General features: G+C 45.0%; 1 pseudogene across 6 annotated transcripts in view; it reads right to left on the bottom strand.

The window, feature by feature from the left end:
- LOC147740876 (cytochrome c oxidase assembly protein COX16 homolog, mitochondrial pseudogene) overlaps positions 1 to 846 on the bottom strand; it is a 49,622-nt pseudogene extending 48,776 nt beyond the window's left edge. For all 6 annotated transcript variants that reach the window (XR_015307470.1, XR_015307469.1, XR_015307472.1 and 3 more), the window contains exon 1: positions 777 to 846. The product of XR_015307470.1 is annotated as a cytochrome c oxidase assembly protein COX16 homolog, mitochondrial pseudogene, transcript variant X2 (transcript). The remainder of the gene's footprint in view (positions 1 to 776) is intronic.
- Between the last annotated feature and the right edge of the window lie 20,203 nt (positions 847 to 21,049).

Raw genomic sequence — 21,049 nt, 5'->3', positions numbered from 1 at the left:
CAAGCTTCCGTCCATCACCCCCCCCTTTTGAACCTCATTATATGAAGAGCTCATCTGCTCGATTAAAATCACAAACATTTCTTTGTATGTTTTAACACAAACATATAGCCACCGTGTTTAGACAATAGCATTTTTTAGTTGCACAGGTTTTAAAATATATATATATATATCCGCAGAACTAGATAGCTAAGGTCAAACGTATTGGCTTTGACAATGCTCGTTTGCATGACCATCCTCAGTACGGTAATCTTTCTCCTTGGGGCAAAAAGTGAAGGATTACTCATAATGCACCTGGTGGAAGTTCTCAACATTCCGCCTGCGGGTTCTCTCGTGTGGAAGGTGCAAGTCTCTACTATGGGGTCTGGCCTGCGATGCAGATGGGCTCAAAGGGGTACTTTTGGTATCTTAAAGTGAGCTCCCCCCCCCCTTATGTACACGAGCTGTACTGAACCGCTAGTTCCTAGCTTTCACCCACCCACAGCTAGCAGAGCGGTGTGTTTCTGGAGGTCTAGCCCCACATACACCTTGTAATAAATGATGCACTCCAGAAAAGGCGTGCCGAGTGTCTGACAAAGTTAACGTCTATAAATTGGGTTGGTTTAAGTTTGCACTGTGTGTGGTCTGTGGGAAACCTGTTTGCGGGGCTCCCGCTGGTTCTTAAGGGGAGGGGCAGTGTCTCAATTCCTAACCTTTTAGTGGAGGACCGCAGGGTGGGGTCTTAACCTGGCAGCTCTACACGTAGCACTGCTAGTACTTTGGACTTCCGCTGTCCTTACCTCTGCCAAAGCTTCCCGCGAAATTTGGGACCCAGGCGGCTCCATTGCCCCCGGCGTCTGGGAAGAGTGAAGCCATGTCGTGAGGCATTCTGGGAATGACATAACCACGCAATCGCCACGTTCCCGTACATCAGACGCCGACGTTGGGGAATAATAAAAGATCGAAAAGTAAAGTGAAAAGTAAAGACACAAAAGAAGGACGAATCCCTAGTTCGCGAATCAGACTGTATACCGGCCATCTTAAAGTGATGCTAATGTTTACTCAGGAACAAGAACCCAAGGCTGCGGAAATAACAAAACAATACATTGTAATTTAACATAACTTTAAAGCTCCGGCCTTTTGACGATACAATTTACTCGGCTACCTTTTATAACTATATGTGTTAAATTCGATAAATACAAGGTTACTCTAGGATTCCTATATCATTTCTTTAGAAATCGTTATTTGTTTGTAAAACAATTTTTAACCGCTGTGGTTTTAGGCGGAAAGACGCCTGCATTGCTCATGATATGAATACTTCTACTTCGAAATGGCCACTGATGCTTGTCTACGAAGACTGACAAGTCGATGCCACTTTTGCCCCTCTTTTATTTCTTTCAGGGAAAGTTCTTAGAAGATGGGTGTTGTGCAGATCGCGTTCCAATGAACTTCAGGGAGCATTTCTGATTGGCTTAGAAGCACCGATCGTGACATTGTCCCGAGAAATGGATTTAACAGTTTTTTTCTTTAATAACTACTTCTTCCCGAATTTCACAGGTAACGAGTATCGCAATGTCTTCGAACGTTACACGTTTATGGAAAACTTTCCTCAATTCCACACGATTATTTCAAACTTATTACACGATGACCATTTATAGCAATTTTCTCTTTTATTATTGGATTAAACCAGCACCGCCTCTCCCCTACCTCCTCCACCACCGAGGAATGCGCAGGAATGACTGCAAAAATGCAAAACAAATAAATAAATAGCCGGAAACACGATAATGAATCCCGCCCCTCCCGGACTGGTGACCTGACTCATGGTTGCCATGCGATATTTTAGAAAATACGCTTGCGACACCATAAGTCACGTTTCCCAGTCCTCGGGGAGCGGGAGCACAACCGGACAAATCATCTGAACACAGGCTATGTTCAGTGTCAAGCCTCCGTTTGGCGAGGCCGGTCAATGGAAGAAGGGGCGTGGTTTCATGCCCCTTCTTGCTAACAAGAACTCTTGCCTGCGACAGCGCATGCGCTGCAACCAGAGGCGCAACTAGAGCCAAATTTCGGGGGGAGCTAAGAAAATATTTCGGGGGGATTGAACCTTTAATCAGTAGGCATAGAGGAGCTGCAGGGGCTCTTAGAAGGGGTGAAACAACTGCAAGGCCAAATTAACATTCAAATGGTCTTTTAAAGACCTGTGAAACGTTCGGGTGCAGCTGTTTGTGTGCCCGGGATCTGTCTCATCCCGGGCTGCCACACACGACAGGGGAGGGGGGGGGTGGCTGAAGCCCGCTGAGTCCAATGGGTGTTCCGCGCCTGGCTGCAATGCAGGCTTCGACCTAAAAATCTGAGTACTCATGCTATTAGACTCAAGTCAAAAGATTATCGTATACCCTTTCTTTTCATGTACCTCTTCTACATCCTCGGAGCCTTTCTTCTATTATGTGGTCTATTATAGCTGAAGCATTGTGGTAAGAAGTGTTTTATACAATCAGAAAGACTGAAACAACGGGTGAGTGTTTGTAATGCGAACAGTAGATTTAAAACGGTGTATCATGTCTCCCTTTCAGCCTTTAAGCCTCCTGAGATCAGTATGTTTTTTTTCACTCTGCAACGCATTCTCAACTATACTTCTTAAAATAACAGAAAAACTACTACTTCACCTTGCAGAATTGCCCCCCCCGGTCGCACCCTGTGACATCCATTTCTGGGGCAGCTCAAGTCCTTTAGATTAACATGCCAGAGGAGCAGCAGCTTCTATTTCGACAAATCTGCGCGCCGCCACTCTTTCAAAGTTGTATCCGAGTATGCGCCATGGCTCGCGTAGACGCGTTTCCGTCACATAACCCAGGTAATTTGCAGCATAGCACATGGTGTAGCCATTTTATGCCTAATTTCATAGAATTTAATACACTGGTGTTGAAAAACAGACCGACGCAGGAGGAAGATGAAATGTATTTTATTTAAGAATCTGCAAAGGTTCACAGGAAGCCAACAGGAATGTATCAGCGCACAGCATAACGGAATGGCGAATGCCAACATTGAGTGTGACGTCACATAAATACCTACTTACAACGTTCTAAGATGGAACCATGAGCTCGCGCTACAGTAGACATAGAAAACATATGCAAACACAGCAGTAAAAGAATAAAAGAATTACAATTTCAACATCTCCCTTTCTCATACAAACAAAGGAAAAAATCATTCTAGTACAAAGTTGTCAAAACGTTTTGGCATACATATTTCTCTCCCTGACCTTGTTTGAGTGTGCATGGCATATTGCCTATTGTCAATAACATTTTCACTCCTTGTGTACAGATCCCTGCCTCTAGGTTCTTGCTGGTTACTGTCACATGACTTTGTTTGTATTGTTGTTTTCCACTCCGGTTCTCATATCTCTCTCATCCTCCCTGGTAGATGTATTTAAACTGTCATAACCTCTTTGATCACTTTGATTTACTAGTACATCCTCCCATTCAAGAATACTGTCATCAAGACTACTTTCATTTCCATTCTTTCCTCTCATTATGATCTTTTCTTGCCCTTTTTTCAATTTGACCACATCACCTTTGCTGCGCCATCCTTTGCCTTCCAGATATACAGCACCTTTTGATGTACTGCATACTTGTTCAGGATCACTAAAAATGGACTCTCCTTTGTTAACCTTGAACGGTTTCTTTACTAGTATCCAATCTCCTCTCACTATTTCTTTCTCCTTGACTTTGTTGGTCTCATCTGAATATCTTTTTGTTTTCATTTGTTTAGCCACAATGTTTTCTTTTACCTTGAGTGCACTCTCCCTAATAGGTTCAGTTGACACATTATCCTTGTACCATTTCTGAAACTTGGGTGTAAGTTCATTGTTGCAGTTTCTTCCTCTCATCAAGTAAAACAGTGTGAATTTAGTGGTTTCATTGGGTGTGCTATTATATGTGTTTATGTTGTCACTTATGTATTCTTTCACACTCAACTTGGATGCCCTCCTTTATAAATTTGTTCATTCGTTCAACCTGTCCGTTACATTTGGGGCCGTATAGTGGCGTCTTATCTTGCCTGACACTTATTTTTTCCCAAAATTCTGTCATTTGTCTCAACACTAATTGAGTACCATTATCAGAGACAATGATTTTAGGCTGTCCCTCTACAGCAAAAATGTTCCTGAGAAATTGTATTACATTTTCTGTTGTCACATTTCTTACAGATTTATAATGCACCCACTTTGAGTAATAGTCTGTTAGTACAATTATATACCTGCAATTCTCTTGTAGAATGTTGAATGGTCCTGCAAAATCTATTGCGACTTTCGACCAAGGCCCATTTGGTATTTCCACCATCTGTAATTCCCCTTTACTAATTTTCCAATGCTTGTCTGCTTTTAGACACTGCTCGCACTTGTCAATGTAGTCGCATACATCATTGTCCATTCCTTGCCACCAGTAGTGCATTCTCAAGATGTTTTTTGTCGCACTGCTACCAGGATGACCCTGTGAGCCAGTGTTATTAATTTAGATCTTAATCTTGCTGGTGGTACAAATAGATCACATCTTTTCAAAAACCCACTCTCTATAGTTAGTTCGTCTCCAATTTATTGGAAGCTCCTCACTTCCGTTTGCAGATTTCTAATAGGTAGCCAGTAAGTTCTTATGTGACTGTTGCGGGGGTGGTGGGGGTGAAGTAAGGGCACGGAGACCAGATCTTGGAACGTAGGGTTTTATTTTTATGAAGGTTTTCTTTTTTATTTGGGACACTCTTTCTCGGGCTAATATCGCTGGGTTGACTCCTCTTGTGACTGCATGGGATCTTCTTTCTTGGGGTCCTCAGCTGCCCACTCCTCCTCCTCGGTTACTCCACCGTGGGACATGCGTGGGGAGAAATGAGGACCAGTTTCGGTTTTGACCTTGTTATGCATTTCACCTGGGGACCCCGGGGTATTTAGGGCACCGTGATTCATGTATTTACAATGCTAGTTACATTAGGTGAGGGGAAACGTGGGGGTAGATGGTGTAGGAACTCAGGATAGGTTAGGGCAGGGCACACAGAGCAATAGCAGAACGTTGCAACCGGCCAACTCTGTACGCAGCGTATTTACAAATCGCTACAACCGGCCAACTATGCAGCCCGCTTTCTCACTCCTGCGAGGCACCTCCCCTCCTCCTAAGCCAGCCTGAGACGTGCTGCCGTACTGGTGAAGCCACACTCCCTGGTGAATGTGACTGGGCGATTCACGGGGATAGTGGCCTCCTGGCTTAGAGACTTCCTCCTGCAGCTTGTCTCCTTCTCTTACCGCTTCTTCCTTTGGACGCTCTTCCTCTCTCGACTCTTCTCCCTGCCGCGCTTCTTCTTCCTCTCCTCCCGACACTCGATTCTCCATGAAACTCGCTCTCCCGGTGACGTCACACCCCGGCCTCGGGGTTTCCTGGATATGTACCCATCCCGCGATGTACACGTCATTTGGGGGTGTGAGGTTCCGTGACGATTTGAACCCGTGTTTTCAATATTGTCGGAAATACATAATATTGGTATCAGCGAACCGCAAATGATCCATTTAGCATATCCTGGTGTTTTCGCTACGCTACGAGCAAGAGTACTCCTGTTACAAACACATTTCTGATCTACCCATGGCATCCATCTTAGATCATGGCAGCCATTTTTTGTTTCTTGCCCTCACATATGCAATAACCTCTGATCACTTCATTTCGATTAAGGACACGTAGGCTTAGCCGGCGATTCACCTCTTTAGTGACACGTACACCTTGGAACAGAACACGCTGTAGCTGCATGACTCGACAAAGGCTGCCTCCTCTGCCCGAGGCCAGCCCTGCTGAACTGGTTCTCGTGTCCATTGTCCCGATCATGATTAGGCGGCCGAAGCCGGTAGCCTTGCCCATTTACAACCCACAAACATCCCTTATCCCACTTTCCTATCTTCCACACCTGGCTCCGTTCCTTTCTTTCTGAATCTTTATTAGGGGGAGGTAACGAAATTTACGATGAGGCGGTCCGGCTCTTGAATGCAATATTGACAAGGGATTGTGATGAACTAGTGGGAACCCCTCTTCGTAATGTTTGGCATCAGATATTATCGACAGTTCCTGTGTAACGCCAAATATTTATTGTTTAGGACACAAAGGTTTGGGAATGTACTAACATGTAAAGAATTTGCCTCAAGCTCAAATTTTAGTATATAAGGAGCAACCCTCTTTGTACAAATCGAACAGGCTCCTAGAATCTGCCCGTGTGTAGTTTCTGTGACTTCTGTGTCCCTGCAGTAATAAACCTTTGGTCTTTGACGCCACCATCGAGAAGCCCGTGTTTCTGTTTATTTGTGCACCAAGGCAGGTGGAACTCCGGGGTCTTCGGGTGTTGTTCCCTGACACCTCTGGACGGAACCAAAAAGTCCAGAACTCCAATTGGCGCCCAACGTGGGGCGACGTCATTCGGTACCGGTCCAAAAGCCTGAAGAGTTCGAGAAGCTTCGTGTGAAGTTTCCTGAGGGAGGCGCCCCACTTCATCGATCCCGGCATATCGCAAAAGTGGCCCGAAGTTCTTTTCCACGAGGGTTCCCGTTCAGGACGGCTGCAGTGGGCCGTTGCCTTGACCGTCACCCTGTCTTGGACCCGAGGTGCAGTCCTTAGTATGGCGAAACGTGACGGGTTTCTCCTTGGTGACGTCTCCAGTGCCTCAGTTAAGTATTTAGTGGTTGCTAGTTGGTTACTTCGTGAGGGTTGTTAAAATCCTTTTTGGTTCTTGGTTTGGTTTGGTTTTCGTAAGATTATCACTGGTTGTTCTGGTTACGATAATCTATTTGGTTTAGTTTGGGTATCGATACATCAGTTCGCTTTTGGTAGGCCTAAGTTCTTGGTTCAGGTGCACATATCTGTTTCGTGTTTTGTTTGTTCTGTGTTCCGGATTGCAAAATGGTAAGTCGGAGAAATTGTATGTTCTCATGTTTTGGTTGCAACAGTGATTCGCGATTGGAGGACTCATGTCTGGTTCCTCCGATTGGGACTCCCTTATACGATCTGTACTGCAAACATGGTGTGGGTCCTATATCTTATAATGAGATGTGGGTCCGCTATACGAAAAAGGATGGTGTCCTTAGTTGGCCACTGCATGGTAGTTTTGAACCCGAAATCCTTGATAATTTAGAAGCGAAATTGTTTAGGAAGAAAGCCCGGCCGGCAATGTTTGATTCTTTCCGTTACTGGCGAAAAGAATCTAAACAGAGAGAAATTAAAAGGTTAAAGAAAGAACAGAAAGAGCAAGAAGAATTGACTCTAGAGCAAGCGGCTAAGCAGCTGCAAGTCAACGAGTCTGAGAAGGCCATAGAGGTGGCCATTAGAGAGCATAATTTAGCGATTGACAAGTGCTATCCTGCCTTGCCATCGAAAACAACTAAGATACTGGAGGACCCCGAAAACGATCCTCTGTTGTCTTATCTGTTAAGGTCACCTCCACCGTATGCACAGGGTGCTACGGCTCCACCTTTACCGAATATTCAACTGCCGGTTGCTGGACAACCTGGTATTCCTGCTCCTGCCCCTCAGAATCAAGCTCCTGTACCTCCTGTGGTCAATGTGAATATTCCTACGGCACCTCCTCCTCCTGGATTGCCGACTTCTATACCTGTATCTGTATCACTTACACCTACTGTTCCACAAACTATCTTCCTCGATACTCCTACTGTTCCACTATCTGTTCCTACTTCTACTGTGTTCTCTGCGTCTGCTAGTGTGTTGACTCCACTTTCTGTTCGTCGAAGAATCACTGATTCTGTTTCTAGCATTCTGTCTCCCCTCTATAAAACTTTAATCAAGACTTCTACTTCTGACTCTGTTCAAAGACGTAGTCAGCTTCCGAGTACTGAGGAACGGGGAATTTTAGATTCCACGGCTCTCAGATGGATTTCGAAGAGTAGGAGATATAGCACGAGAGATGTACTAGATACATTTATGCAATGGAATGAACCAACGCAACGGTATGTCTTCGACGAGATGTGCTCGCTGTTACGTGAGGAAGTAGAAGAAGATGATGTTGAATCGAATTTAGAAGACTTAATTAAGGTTCAGAAAGAGTTTGCTGCAGGAATGATAGTAGGTCAAAATATAAAAGAAGCGATGGAGCTGATTTTAAGTTATAGAAATGATCCATCACTTCGTTCACCAAGAGACTTAGAGAAAAGTAGTATGAAGCTAAATCGCCAATATCCAATGAGGGAGGTTCCTCCAATTTGGCGTGATGCTGTGCAAGCTGATTTGGCGAATGGTATTGCAGCCGCTCCGGCCCAATTCCAAAGAGTGTGGATACACATTCCATGGAAACGAGCCGAAGTACTAGCAGTGAAGCAGGCCTTGCCAGACCCGCGTAAGAATCCTGCCGGATACTATAAGGAATTAACACAGACAGTTGAGGCTTGTGTAATGAATCTGGCAGACATTGATATGTTATTTGGTAATGTAGTTCCGCAACCAATTTGGGCTAAAATTCGTAAAGAGAATCATCCAGTTGCCCTAGGTGGTGATTGGGCAGCTATCATTGCAGCGGATGGTCAGCAAATAGGTGGTTCCAAACCCGAACCCCTAATTGCTAATCTTCCAGGTAGAATAATCGACTTAATGAAGACTCTGATGCCCGCATTTCGTGTTAATTGGGACAAGTTGTCCGCATGCAGGCAAAAGAAAGATGAAAGTGTCTCCGACTTTTTCACAAGGTTCGAAGAGACTTTTGTAGATCATAGTGGTCAGGATATGAGCACAGAAGGAGGACAGAGACTGTTTGTCGATAAATTCGTACATAATTTGTTACCTGAGCTATGCAACAAATTAAAAGATTCCGAGAGTGCGTGGGCTGTTTCTACAACTGCGCAAATACTTGCAACTGCACAGTATTATGAAAATAGGGATAAAGAGGAGAAAGAAAAATCAGATAAGAAAACGAAAGACTTAAAGACTAAAGTTCTCTTGCAACAGGCGTATCCGCCTCGTACGAGTCAGACTAATCCGCAACAAGGGTCATATCAAAGGACAGATTATAGTTCACCTAGGCCTCAATATCAGTGGAATCAGTGTGCGTACTGTAAGAAAGAAGGTCACTACAAAAATGTGTGTCCAGTCTTAGCGCAAAATAACGCAGCAGCAGCTCAGAGAGGTCGTGGTGGTTTTGTGCAAAATTCTAGAGGTCGAGGGCGAAGTGCTATGCCTCCACAGACGAATGATCGCCCTTCCAATCACTTTGATCAACGAAATGGACAGTCTGCCCAACAAAATAGATCTCAACAGTATCTTGTTGAAGACTATTGTGAAGTGGATGAGGGATTTCAGCAAAATGGGTACTAGGACAGCCATGGACAGAGAGAGGGAGTAGTATCAGTTCCAGTGGATCAGAGTGGGCCGTATGTCGCAGTAGCAACATCAGGTGTAGTCGAACCGTTTCTGTTGGATACTGGTGCCGCAAAAAGTTCTATCATTCATGCAAAACTCCCTGGCGCACCTTTGTCCGGCTCAACAAATGTTTCTGTAGGTTTTTCAGGCGCCCCTGTTTACAACCCCATATCTGGTCCTTTGTCTATTTCTGTTGGACCGTGTCAATTGAAAGCACCCCTGATTTTGACGACGGGTTGTAATGAAAATCTGCTTGGTTTAGACTTGTTGAAACGCCTATATGCGACATTGTACTGTTCTCCGGAAGGAGTACAGCTTACATTGGGCAAAAGAATCACCTCTCCGATGTACTTGTCAATGGATGCACTCCCGCCAGAGCTGCGTTCGCTCCCCAATACTCTTTGGGCGACTGGTCCTAATGATGTAGGCCTTTTGGAAATACCACCATACGTAGTCACTTTGAAAGCAAATGTAAAATTTCCAAGAATTCCTCAATACAAAATATCTAGTGAAGGTGAACGTGCACTTTTATTGATTGTACAAGATTTGATTAAAAAAGGTGTGGTTGAAGAAACTAGAGGAAATGTTTGTAACAGTCCTGTATTACCGATTTTGAAACGAACTGATCCTACTAAGCCTCCAGTGTATAGGTTTGTCATTGACCTTAGAGAAGTTAATAAGATTGTGGTCCCGCAGTTTCCTGTAATTCCAGACATTACTGCCTTGTTAACATTGATTCCTGCTACAGCCACATGGTTTTCAGTCATTGACTTGAAGAATGCCTTTTTCAGCATTCCGATAGCCGAGGAAAGCAGAGATATTTTCGGCTTCTGTCTAGGAGGTCGAAGCTTCAGGTTTAAACGCGCTCCACAAGGCTATTGTGAGAGCCCATCCATTTACAGTCAGGCATTAAAAAGTCAGTTAGATTCCTTTGTCCTTCCTCCAGGCTCTGCTCTAGTGCAGTATGTAGACGATCTTTTAGTGGCTGCCGATGACAAGGAAACTTGCAAAGCAGCTACGATTTCGTTATTGCATCATTTGTCCAATTTGAATCACAAGGTATCACCTTCAAAAATGCAATACTGCTGCCAAGAAGTGACCTATCTAGGTCATCTCTTGTCAAAGGAGGGAAGGAAGTTGACCCCAGAGAGAATAAAAGCAATTACGCAGATGAGTGTTCCCCGCACGCAGAGAGAAGTACGTGCCTTTTTAGGTATTACCTCTTACTGTAGGCAGTGGATCCCAAATTTTTCTCTTTTAGCAAAACCGTTGGTAGCTTTGACTGGGAAAAATGTTCCGAGTCCGGTGCCATGGTCTGATGAATGTCAGGAGAGTTTTTCTGAGTTACGAAAAGCATTGTGTTCAGCTCCTGTATTGGGTACACCTGATTACAGCAAGCCATTCACGCTCTACGTTCACGAGAGAGAAGGTTGCGCGTTGAGTGTTCTGACACAGACATTTGGTGATAAACAACGCCCTTGTGCGTATTTTTCATCAACATTAGATCCAGTAGCTAGAGCATTACCTAGTTGTTTGAGAGCTACAGCGGCAGCTGCGGCTTCCATTCGACAATCTGCTGGTTTAGTGATGAACAACATGCTAGTGGTTATGGTTCCTCATGCTGTGGATACACTCATGAATCGAACCAAGACACAACACCTTACCAGTGCGAGATTATCTGGTTACGAGCTGACATTACTAGCAAGTCATATTCAGATCAAAAGATGTAATGTATTGAATCCAGCAACGCTGTTGCCGGCTAATCAAGAGTCGAGTGATTCCGAGCCCCATGATTGTTGTTTTAGAACGGAGGAAGAGACAAAAGGACGAATTGATTTAAAAGACACTCCATTGTCAGATCCAGATGGCACGCTGTATGTGGATGGGTCATGTTTTAAATTGGAGAATGGTGATGTGACTGCTACCTACGGAGTGACAACTTTGAAAACGATTGTGGAGACTGCAAGAGTGAGTCAGAATTCTGCCCAAGCTGCAGAATTAATAGCTCTAACAAGAGCGTGTGTTTTAGCTAAGGGAAAGAGAGTGAATGTGTTCACAGATAGTCAGTACGCATTTGGCGTGGCCCATAGTTTTGGCCGTTTGTGGAAAGAAAGAGGTTTCATTACGTCCCATGGGACTAAGATTCAACATGGTCAGCTAGTTAACGACTTGTTGGAATCTCTAACCTTGCCGACTGAAGTTGCAATTGTGAAATGCAGTGCTCATAAAGCAATCACGGATGATGTTGGTCGTGGGAATGCTTTTGCTGATGAAACTGCTAAACAGACAACTAGAGATATGATGAGTAGAATGTATGTTGCTACGTCTGCAAGATGGATTTCTGAGTCTGGGATGTGTGAGGATACAGTGGAAAGTGTGAAAGAGATTCAGAAAGAGGCAACTGAAGAGGAAAAACGTGTATGGAGAGAAAGTACGGGCAAGTTGGATTCGAGTGGGTGTTGGATTGACTTGTCGGAACAACAGCGTTGGATGTTGCCTGATGCGTATGTGCTTGCAGTGGTGACGATGGCGCATGGAGTAGCGCATATAAGTTCTAAAGGAATCTGTAAGATGTTGGCTCCAGTCTGGAAGAATGATGGGATCAGTAAATGTGCAGAGAGAGTGGTGAAAAATTGTATGGTATGCCTGATGCATAATCCTGGCAAGGGAACTCCAACTCCTGCTGGTCACTTCGCTCCACCTTCCTGCCCCTTTGAAGTGATTCAGTTAGACTTCATTCACATGGATCGATGTAATAATTTGAAATACGTCCTGGTGGTAGTCTGTGCTTTTTCCAGATGGATCGAAGCATATCCACTAAAGGACAATACTGCCCTATCAACTGCCAAAATTCTTCTCAAAGAATATTTCCCTAGGTTCGGAATGCCATGGATTGTATGGTCAGATAACGGAAGTGAGTTTATAGGGAAAGTTATGCAGAGTGTGTGTGCCGGTTTGGGCATCAAACAGAAGTTCCACAGTGCAAACCATCCCCAGTCTGCTGGTTTAGTTGAGGGTTACAATGGCACCCTCAAACTAAAACTAGCTAAAATACAGGCATCCACGGGTTTATCCTGGCCAGACGCACTACCCTTGGCTTTGTTATCAACAAGAGCAACTGTACATTCTAGAGTAGGGCTTAGTCCCTATGAAATTGTTTTTGGCCGTCCGACAAATGTGTGGCGAGTGCCTAGGCCGAAGGAGTTTTGTTCTCTGGAATATCCTATGTTGATCGATTACCTTTACGACTTGACTGCTAAATTGAGTCTTATTCACCAACAGGTTTTCAATGCATTGCCAAAGCCTCCGGAGAGTCCAGGGCATCAGCTGAAACCCGGCGACCAAGTTGTGATCAGAAACTTCGCGAGGACGAAGAACCTTCAGCCAAGATTCGTCGGCCACCTTCCGAGTACTGCTTGCGACAAGAACCGCTGTTCGTGTAGCTGGTCGCAAGCACTGGGTACATGCGTCCCATGTTAAACGTGTGCCTCTACCACTTCCTTACGACGACTGGGTGAAGAAGGGAATTGGTGCCTCCGAATTTGAACAAACGCCAAAGTTCATCCCTTTCAGCGATGCCGAATTGATTACTGACACTCCGAACTTTGACTCTCCTCCTGAAAAGACTCCTTTGAACTCTGAACATTTGTCCTCTGCACCAGAAAAAACTCTGTCATCTGCGAACCTGAACACTGCAACAGCTACTAGTGATACGTTATTTGCCGATCAAACAGTTCCTGCAAAGCAAAGATATAACCTACGACCTCGTAATATGGACAAATAAAGCAGGCAACTGCCTATTGTGATATTTTGAAATTTTGAACTTTTTGCCTTCAGCCAGGAAGTTTGCTATTGTTTTATTGTTTTTAAAAATTGCCTTGCCGTCTGGGTAGCCGTAGGGTCGTGGCTGTGTGCCTAGTTGAATCTGCGGGGGTCTGACACAAGGTCGATCTTTCTGTTGGTTCTGGGAACTCCCAGGGCTGATAGAGGCATTTTCATCTACGTACACATCATCAGTGGTCGCGAGCGGATTGTAGAAGATGGAGCTTCCTGCGCTGCAACGAGAAAATGTGATTTATGTTCGCAGAAATAGACTTTACAGAATTATTCACAGCAAATGCTTTTTGATACAATGTGCCATTACATTTTTGATTGTTTTGATAACGTTGGTGGGTGGAATCGTCTTTGGTATGGGTTTGATTTTTATGCCAGTAACCACAGTACCTCCCCTTGATCCTGCTACTTCTACTGTTTCTTCTATACACTCTTTTCACTCATTTCCTGAACATGAGCAAGCTCGACGCTCAGAATTCATTAATAACACTTTTGTACAGCTCTCGCACCAACACCAACTGGTAGTTAACACTACAGACTGCTGGGTGTGTGGCTTGATACCCCACACTATGGATAAAGGTATTCCCTATCTGGTTTTGCCTTTTAGCTACAATGGATCATTTCAGGCCCTTCAAACCATCTTTGCTTATGCCCTTGAAACCTATCCTCCACGTCCACCACGTTCCACTAAATATAACTCTGCCAACAAAGCTTTAGTCCAGGGAATTATTGACATGATCAAGGACGTCAATAATACTCCATCTTACCCTAGAGACGAATTGCGAGTATATTTAAGTTGGAACTCTTCAGAGTATCGCCTTAGTTTGGGAGAAAGCAAGCGCAAAAGCTCAACTCCAATCTGGGTCGTACCTCACCGAGGTCAGGTCTGTTTGCAAGGTAATGGGAGAAATCCGAGAGCTCAGCTAGGGAGGAGTGAGTGCGTAGAGACTTACGTGTTTCCGTCTAACTCTTCCCCTGCTTTTCTTACTGCTAGGGGTACCTACTTCATTTGTCGAGACAGAGCTTATACATGGTTGCCTGCCGACTTTTCAGGTTCATGTTATATTGCTCGATTATTGCCTCCAACATACACTGCTTCATCCGATTATCACAAGACCAGAGTAGCAAGAGGTGTCTTCAGCAAGGAAGATACCGCTGGTCAGTGTTAGGACCCGTAGCTCTTAGGGGGAATCTAGGCCTTCAAGTCTTGTGCCAAGTGTGTTGTAATGTGCTTTTTTCCTACCAGGGACTACATGTCCCAGAATGCCTTGAGGCGGGATATGGAAACCCTGCCTCCTTTGCACCAATCAGCTGCTGCCTGGGAGGTTCATATGTCTCCTCCCTCTTCTTGGCGGTGCTTGGTTTTCGTTCTTGGATTCCTGCCTGGTGCCCGACCAGAGTATTCTCTGATTCTGTTCCTGTGTTCCCCGTGAACTGTGGTCGTGTGTCTCCCCTCTTTCCCCATCCCGGAGAAGTCTCTCCTCGAGACCGCGTGGGCTCACGCGGTCCCTTTCAAGATCCTCTACGGAGTTTGTTTCAAGTCTCCTGCATTTTCTCTTTCCCGACGTGGAGATTGGATTTACCCCGCCTCCCCCCTAAACGGCTCACAGGTGTGCCGCATGGAATCACTGCCTGGTGCCGTCAGTTTCTCTTCGGCTCCCCGGTGCCTCCGCACCTACTCGCTGCAATATTCTGATAAGAACTCTCTGCCTTTGTTTTGCGGACATTTCTTCGCGTAGTTCTTTTTGATGCACTGAGACCCGCCGCGAAGTTTGCGAGTTGGATAGTCTCTCGGTGAACATTTTGCACGCATTTATGAACGGTGTATTTTTTGCCTACACAGAGAGGATTAACTTGTACCTACCTTTATCTATTATTGGATATACCTATTGGGAAGTGACTCAAGACTATTATTGATCCCAAGGAATTCTTATCCTTTTGTTTTGGAGAGACCAACGTATGCACCCATCTTTTGGTTCGTATTTACCTTTTCTTTCCTGGAAACCTTTTTGGGTTCTCTGCACTCCAAGGGCAGGTAAGAGCATTGCAGCACACTTGGTACATACACATATTGTCTCCTTAGTTTGGGTGTCCTTTTTTTGAATTCGCTAAGACCCTGTTGTATGTGTTGTTTTCTCTCTCCTCTGCAGGTTACTGCGTACTCTTCGCTTATCCTTCCCAAGTGCCCTATCTGTTATTCAGGAGACCTATGGGTTTTGGTCTCCCTCTTTTCTAACGACCACTCAGACCTGTGTGTGTTCTATTTCACTGGGTGCGTGGTGTCGTTTGTAACAGAGAGAGACACTGTCTACACTTCTGAGGAAGCTGGTTTCTGCCTGGAACCTGTTGTGAGTCCGACAGAAAACCAAGCCCACGTTTTATTTTCCTCCCGAGTGTAGACAGTCATGGATGACGCAGCCATGCTAGGCGAGACAGATGAGGTAACATTAAGAGAGTTAGCAACCACTGTGGTGAATCTGCAAACGGAACTAAAACTAATCAGAAATGATAACCAAAGGTTACTAGCAGAAAACGCCCGATTAATAGAAGCCAGTAAAAACCCTGAAGTACAAGCTAGACATAGAAAAAGTTATATACAACCCTCTCACTTTCCAGCGTCTAGCGTTAGCTCCTCGGGAGCCTCTCAGGACCCTACCACTCCTGTACAGGTTACTGTAGTTACTCCACCTCAAACTCCCTTAGCAATGCCCGAAAGATTTAGCGGAGATAGTCAGAAATTCAAAGTCTTTCTGAATCAATGCCACCTGATTTTTCTGTGTAAAGCTGCCTCATTCCCGGATGACGCGGCTAAGGTCGCCTTTATCATTTCCTATTTAAGCGGGAATGCTGCCTCGTGGGCAGTGGCTTTGGTAGAAAATGATGATCCAGTGCTATATAACCTTAACCTATTTAAAGACAGAATGAAAAATCTATTTTCTAGGCACACCTATATGCAGGCAAGTGATAACGAGCTGCTGAACTTAAAACAGGGGTCAAAGGATTTATTGACATATATCACTGCCTTCAATAGATTAGTGACAGAGACCCACTGGCCGGATGATAAGAGAACGTCTATATTTTATAGAGGTCTGCGAGACGAACTAAAAGACATCTTATCACAAATCGTGGATCCTCCTGAAAACTGTGCTGAATTCATTGACCTGGTGGTCAAATTAGACCACAGACTGGCTGAAAGAAAGGGAGAAAAATCTCGTAGTGACCTCCCTAAATTCTTACTAACGAAGCAGGTGAAGAGTGATCCCAAAGACACAAGCGAACCCATGCAAATAGGGGGTATTCGTGGCCCATTAACTCCAGAAGAAAAGGAAAAAAGGCGAAAGCTAAATCTTTGCCTATATTGTGGAAAGGCTGGCCATTTTGCCCGTGAATGTCCTGTGAAGCCCAAAACTTCCTTGAGTGGAGGGTTACCGAAATACTCTAAGACTATGCCTTCGGAAAACTAGTTGACTTGGGGAGTACTGAGGTCGCTCTTCCAAGTCCCTCTTTGTCTCAGACCTCTAAATATGTGGCTAACACATATTCATCCATTCCCAAACCTTTTACCATTTCAGTGGTATTAGTGTTGCCTTCACAGGGAAGACATTCTATGGCTCTTCTTTTGGACTCAGGGGCAACCGGTAACTTCCTGGATATCACTCTAGCTAAATCCTTGGGTATGCAGTTCATAAAAAAGGACGTACCTGAAAACGTCAGAGCAGTAGACGGATCCGCCCTATCATCTGGGATGTTGAAATACCATACCCCTGACATTCTTGTGTTATGCGACAATGGTCATAGTGAGAGCATATCCTTTGACCTAATTGATACCCCCAATTTCGGGGCTATCTTGGGTGTACCCTGGCTTCAGACTCATAATCCCCATATAGATTGGGTAGCCAGAACTGTTACCCTACGCTCAGCCCACTGTCTTACTCATTGTTATAGAGACATCAACCACTGGCATACTCCCGTGTATTGTGCCTCTACCACTATTGACGGGGCTACATTGCCTTTTGAATATAGACAATTTGCTGACGTATTTGATGTTGTAAAAGCAGTGGCCTTACCGCCACATCGTTCCTACGATTGTAGGATAGATTTAATACCAGGCGCTGATTTACCTGTTAGTCGCATATATGCGCTTACGGAAACAGAGACTAAATACCTGCAAGAATATTTACAAGACATGTTGGCCAAAGGTTTCATCAGTCATTCCACCTCGCCAGTGTCATCCCCCCTTTTTTTTATTCCTAAACGGGAAGGGGGACTCAGAGCTTGCCTAGACTACAGAGTATTGAATAAAGCCACTATAAAAAACAAATATCCTCTTCCCCTCATTTCCACGCTGCTTGATCAGGTTAGAAAGGCCACTATTTTTACCAAACTTGACTTAAGAGGAGCCTATCACCTGATCAGAGTTAAAAGAGGGGATGAATGGAAGACTGCCTTCCGAACGAAATTTGGGCTCTATGAGTACAATGTCATGCCCTTCGGGCTGTGTAATGCTCCCGCAGCGTTTCAGTTTTTTATAAACGAGATACTGCGGGAGTATCTGGACATTTTTGTCATCGTGTATATCGATGATATACTAATTTATTCCTCTCACGAGTCTGAACATGTGTCCCATGTACAAGCCATATTGGGAAAACTACAAGAACATCACCTATTTGCAAAACTTGACAAGTGCATCTTCCATACCCGCAGCGTAGCCTTTTTAGGATTTGTTATTTCCTCCAAGGGGATACATATGGATCCTGCAAAAATTTCTGCCATCATAGAGTGGGCCAGTCCCACTTCCGTAAAGGAGATTCAATCCTTCCTAGGATTTGCCAACTTTTATAGAAGGTTTGTGGACCATTTTTCTGACCTGGTAGCTCCCATCACTCGCCTGCTTAAAAAAGGGGTTGAGTTTATCTGGGATGTGGAAGCCGAAAAAGCCTTTCAGGCTCTTAAGGTCAGTTTCACTTCCGATCCCATTATGAAACATGCAGACGAAACGCAACCCTACTTCTTGGAAGTGGATGCTTCACAATACGCGGTGGGTGGCGTGTTATCGCAACGTGACAGCATCAAAGGTACCCTCCATCCTATTGCGTATTTTTCAAAAACCTTGACACAATCAGAACAAAATTATACTATCGGGGAAAGGGAACTCCTTGCAATCAAGCGAGCCTTCCAAGAATGGCGTCACTACCTTTTAGGTTCCCCTCATGTGATCACTGTTTATTCTGATCATCAGAACTTACAATACTTTCGAACAGCTAAAGCCCTGACACCGAGACAGCTACGGTGGGTTGCATTTTTTGGGGAATATGATTTTTTGATTCATTTCAGGCCAGGAATAAGACAGGGTAAGGCGGATGCTTTATCCAGACTGGGTAAGGAGAACAAGTGGGTTCAGGAGAAGCCGTTGCCTCTTATGCCTGAGAGTAGACTAGTGGCTCTAGGGGAAAGAATTCCTGATTCACGTACCTTCTTGGAGCACTTAGAACAGGCCTATGCCCCTTTAGATCCGCTCAACTGGTTACAAGATTCAAAAAACACCATCGTGGACAATCTGTGGTATCATGACAATAAAATCTTTTTACCTACTACAGAATTGCACCACCTTGTTTTACAATGGTGTCACAATATGCCCTTAGCAGGTCATCCGGGGGAAAACAAAACTAAGAGTCTCTGTCAACGATGGTTTTGGTGGCCACAACTATCGCATGATGTTAAGCATCATGTCAAGACCTGTCCCACATGTGCCCGCCAAAAGGCCTCACATTCCGTACCTGTGGGATTACTACAGCCCCTTCCTGTTCCCAACTGTCCCTGGACCACCCTTAGCATGGACTTCATAACGGATTTACCCAACACTCATGGATATACCACCATCCTGGTGGTAGTGGATCTATTGTCCAAAATGGCCCATTTTGTACCCCTAAAAAAGATCCCCTCAGCCGTGGAGTTAGCAGAGGTGTTTATCCGAGAAATTGTCCGGTTACATGGATTGCCTTCTGTTATAGTATCAGACAGGGGTCCCCAATTTGTTTCTAGATTCTGGCAAGGGTTATGCAAATCTCTCTACATCGATCATAGGTTATCCTCAGCCTATCACCCCCAGACAGACGGGCAAACAGAGAGGACAAATCAAACCTTAGAGCAGTATCTCAGGTGTTTGATAACCACCTCATGTCAGGATTGGGTACAAGCACTACCTCTAGCAGAATTTGCGTACAATAATTCTACACACACTGCTTCTAAGATTTCTCCGTTCTTTTTCACCACTGGTTATCACCCCAAAATACTCCCCCTTGAGGTACTCCCCTCTGATACGTTAAACCCTGCGGTTCTCGATCATCACCAAACCCTGTTAAAGATATGGGAAAAAGCCAAATCAGAACTAACCCTGGCGAAAGAGCAAATGAAGGCCCAAGAAGACAAACATAGAAGACCTGCTCCCGTTTATTCAGTAGGCGATAGGCTTTGGTTATCATCTAAGAACTTGAGACTCGAAGGGCCTCGTAAATTACAACCACGCTATCTAGGGCCCTTTGAAATACAAAAAGTCATATCCCCGGTGGTTCTCAAATTGGTCCTGCCCCCTGATATGCTGATACATCCTGTTTTTCATACATCCCTTCTGAAACCTTATGTGGCCCCTCTACTCCCAGAACCTCCTCCCCCCCCTGTCATGGTTGAGGGAGACATAGAATACGAGGTGCGAAGAGTTCTAGACTCACGCAGGCATAGGGGTAGACTCCAGTATTTAATTGACTGGGTGGGTTACCCTCCAGAAGACAGGACCTGGGAACCAGCTGATAACATTCATGCCCCTAGACTGATACGTAGGTTCCATGCTCTTCATCCCTCCAAACCTCGACCTGTGCGTAGGCCTTTAGGGGGGGTACTGTTAGGACCCGTAGCTCTTAGGGGGAATCTAGGCCTTCAAGTCTTGTGCCAAGTGTGTTGTAATGTGCTTTTTTCCTACCAGGGACTACATGTCCCAGAATGCCTTGAGGCGGGATATGGAAACCCTGCCTCCTTTGCACCAATCAGCTGCTGCCTGGGAGGTTCATATGTCTCCTCCCTCTTCTTGGCGGTGCTTGGTTTTCGTTCTTGGATTCCTGCCTGGTGCCCGACCAGAGTATTCTCTGATTCTGTTCCTGTGTTCCCCGTGAACTGTGGTCGTGTGTCTCCCCTCTTTCCCCATCCCGGAGAAGTCTCTGCTCGAGACCGCGTGGGCTCACGCGGTCCCTTTCAAGATCCTCTACGGAGTTTGTTTCAAGTCTCCTGCATTTTCTCTTTCCCGACGTGGAGATTGGATTTACCCCGCCTCACCCCTAAACGGCTCACAGGTGTGCCGCATGGAATCACTGCCTGGTGCCGTCAGTTTCTCTTCGGCTCCCCGGTGCCTCCGCACCTACTCGCTGCAATATTCTGATAAGAACTCTCTGCCTTTGTTTTGCGGACATTTCTCCGCGTAGTTCTTTTTGATGCACTGAGACCCGCCGCGAAGTTTGCGAGTTGGATAGTCTCTCGGTGAACATTTTGCACGCATTTATGAACGGTGTATTTTTTGCCTACACAGAGAGGATTAACTTGTACCTACCTTTATCTATTATTGGATATACCTATTGGGAAGTGACTCAAGACTATTATTGATCCCAAGGAATTCTTATCCTTTTGTTTTGGAGAGACCAACGTATGCACCCATCTTTTGGTTCGTATTTACCTTTTCTTTCCTGGAAACCTTTTTGGGTTCTCTGCACTCCAAGGGCAGGTAAGAGCATTGCAGCACACTTGGTACATACACATATTGTCTCCTTAGTTTGGGTGTCCTTTTTTTGAATTCGCTAAGACCCTGTTGT

This window comes from Lissotriton vulgaris, chromosome 1_1 (genome assembly GCF_964263255.1).
Source record: "Lissotriton vulgaris chromosome 1_1, aLisVul1.2, whole genome shotgun sequence".
Classification (NCBI taxonomy): Eukaryota; Metazoa; Chordata; class Amphibia; order Caudata; family Salamandridae; genus Lissotriton; species Lissotriton vulgaris.
Note: the sequence above shows the minus strand (reverse complement) of the source record. Positions and strands in the feature narration are given on the sequence as shown.